Source organism: Pteropus vampyrus, unplaced genomic scaffold (genome assembly GCF_000151845.1).
Source record: "Pteropus vampyrus isolate Shadow unplaced genomic scaffold, Pvam_2.0 Scaffold18, whole genome shotgun sequence".
NCBI classification, from domain to species: Eukaryota; Metazoa; Chordata; class Mammalia; order Chiroptera; family Pteropodidae; genus Pteropus; species Pteropus vampyrus.
Genome location: NW_011888799.1, coordinates 6,603,893 through 6,607,127, shown reverse-complemented (window position 1 = coordinate 6,607,127; position 3,235 = coordinate 6,603,893).

Genomic DNA, 3,235 nt, shown 5'->3' with positions numbered 1-3,235 from the left:
ACGATTCCCACACCCACCTGCAGTACAGGGAGGGCAGGGCAGGAACCCATTGTCCAGATGCGGAGGCCAAGTCTCGGTGACTCACCAAAAATCACACAGCCCATGGTGGGAGGGGGGGAGCCAGGAGAAGAGCCCAGGGGTCCCAGAGTAAATTCCATAGCTCGCAAAGCCTGCCTTCCCCTGCCCCTGACGCCATGACTTTGTCTGGTGATGCTGTCCAAAGGGGAAGACATTAGTCCTCTTACTCCTTCAGGCAGAGCAATCAAATCAGAGTGGGGAGAGAAGCATTTATCTGGCCTTAGGGATCCCTCCTCACTTCAGCCTAGGTCCTGACTCTCAGAGGGGGCTGGGGCACATCTAGACCCCGGGATGCCCAGTTCTTAGTTTGCCACAGCAGGCCCTCCCCGACCTGCCCCATTTAGGATCCTGACTTCCGACTCCCATGGGTCCTGCCCAGGTCCTTGTCACCATAACCACACATACCCTCCCCACACCTTGGGTTTGCCTTGAAAAATCAGATGCTGGTCAGTCGAATACATCAGGCATCTGTCAGTCTCCAGGCTGGATGGTATAGCAGGCAGAACACGGGACTGTGAACCCAACAGAACCAATCTGGCCACTGCCCAAACTGGGCACCCCCACACAATAGCCTCTGCTCTTTTTGTCAACAGGGAGGGTTATGTTGTTGAAAACAGAGGCTGGAAGGGTCCCCTTCCCTTACCCCACACCTAGACACCTCCACATGCAAACCTAGGCACCTCAGCAAAGAGAAATAAGGAGAGAAAGGTAGAAGACTGAGCAGGCCCATAATGTCAGAGCTAGAAGAGGGTCAGGAGACCCCTGGGCAATCTCTCAATACACAGATAGGGAAACTGAGGCTGCGGGGTAAGGAGAAGCGAGTATCCAAAACTTTGGCTTCTGGTATTGGGTTAGCCACTGGGTGACCCTGGGCCAGTGCCTTTCCCACTCTGTGCTCTAGGGTTCCCCCCAATCTTGCTGTACTAGGGCTCTGGTTAAAGCATCTTGCCGAAGGAGCTCAGGCTGACCATAATCAATCTCCTGTGGACTCCTCTCCTGATTACCCTTCCAGCCCCTATCCCAGCCAGGTCCTGGGGACTTAGGGCAGATGGGGATGAAGGAAGGGGAGGAAGCACGTGTCACCCCAGGGAGGGGCAGCAGGGAAGGGAAACTGAGTATGTCCCTGGCTTGCCCCAGCCTGTCCCCTGCATCCGGGGAAGGGTGAGAGTGACTGTCAGCTGGGGAAGGGGGGCAAGAGGGGCAGGCTGGGGAGGGGCAGGGAACCCCCGTCTGGACTTGTTGGGGCAGCCGGGTGCAGCTGTTTCCGGCTGATGAAAGGGCCCTGATTGATATGGCAGCAGTGACTGAAGCTAACCCCCAAATCTGGGCCCTTCCATTCCTCCTCAACCTGGGCACGCCCAGGGGCCCGCTTTAAGGACAGGCGGAAGCCAGAAAGAAGAGAAGAGTGGGGCTCCCACTGTCTCTGGGGACAATACTCCAAGGACAGGGAGGGGGAAGCTTGTCTAATCTCCCCTGGCCCAGTCTAGCAGGGAGGGGAGGCTGGGCTGGGACAGTACACAGGCTCACAGAGTTGGGGGAGATGGACTAAGCCAGAGCCCAGGAGGATAGGACCAGGGAAGAGGGGCAAAGGGCTTGCTCCCTCCTCTCCCCATCCTGGGGTATGTGCATACACTTCTGAATATTCAAATACATACCCACAGGGATGGCAGGGAGGGGAGCAGGGATTGCTATGGAACATTCATTTTATAAACTGTCTAGCCATCCGTCTTTTGCCAGGCCCACAAAATAATAGCTAACATCTATTGAGCATGTCCTGTGTGCCAGGAATCCTTCTAAGACCTTTAAGCACGTGACCTCATTAACACTTCACCATGCCCTATGAGGTAGGTGCTGTCATCACCCTATTTTATAGAAGAGGTTGTAGAGGCCCAGAGTGGTTAAGAAACTTGCCAATGGTCACACAATGGTCAGAGGCAGAGTGAAGATGGGAACACAGTCTCCCGGGCTTGAGGCCCTAACCACAATGCAACACTGTCTGCAGAAACTCATGGTAGGGTGGTAGAGACAGGGTTGACTTGTAACCAACTTGTAAACGAATAAAGACTTCAATTTTATTTAACTTTTTTTATTGTGGTAAAATATACATAACATAAAATTTGTAATTTTCACCATCTTTTTTCTCATTAAACTTTGTTTTAGTGGGGTCTCAAAATGCTGTGACAGATTTTTGGTCAAGTTGTTTCCATTAAAAAGTACTGATGTGGACCCCACATCTCTCCCAAAACACACTTGCCCATGACCTTGTAATATCCACTACTCCCCTCCCCCACAACTAAAGTATTCAAGCCCAGCCCAAGGGCTATATCCAGGGAACAAGAAGCAGGTAGGGATTGGATGCTACAGCCATCCCTGCCTGTCCCGAATGAGCAGACACTGTGCTCGGCCCCAGAGCAGCAGAGGCAGATGTCCTCTTGGTTCTCCCATCCTGCTGGGAGACGGAAGACATTCACCTGGCAGTGAGGGAGGAGCAGAGAGAGATGAGAGAAGGACAAAGGACATGGCTGCCTCTGGAGGTGGTCGAGGAAGGCCTTCTGTAGTTTTATGTGTCTAGACTGTGGCTGTGGGGGCTCCTCCTTCCCCTCCTTATTCTGGGATTTAAATTGGGCCTTTGTCTGCTCCAGCCTGTACAGGCTGGCTGGCTCTGACAGTAAGCTCCCCAAGGGCAGGGCCACTGCCTGCCAGCTGCTGTGTCAGATCTTCTCTGAAAGATGAGGATGTTTGACTCAGGATTGATTGACAATTGTCTTTTTCTACAGCAGCTGCCTCAGGCTTTAGGGTGAGGGGCGGGTCGTGGTGAAGGACCCTTGTCCCAGAGACCTACCGTCTCCTTCCTGACGATTCCCACACCCACCTGCAGTACAGGGAGGGCAGGGCAGGAACCCATTGTCCAGATGCGGAGGCCAAGTCTCGGTGACTCACCAAAAATCACACAGCCCATGGCGGGAGCGGGGAGCCAGGAGAAGAGCCCAGGGGTCCCAGAGTAAATTCCATAGCTCGCAAAGCCTGCCTTCCCCTGCCCCTGACGCCATGACTTTGTCTGGTGATGCTGTCCAAAGGGGAAGACATTAGTCCTCTTACTCCTTCAGGCAGAGCAATCAAATCAGAGTGGGGAGAGAAGCATTTATCTGGCCTTAGG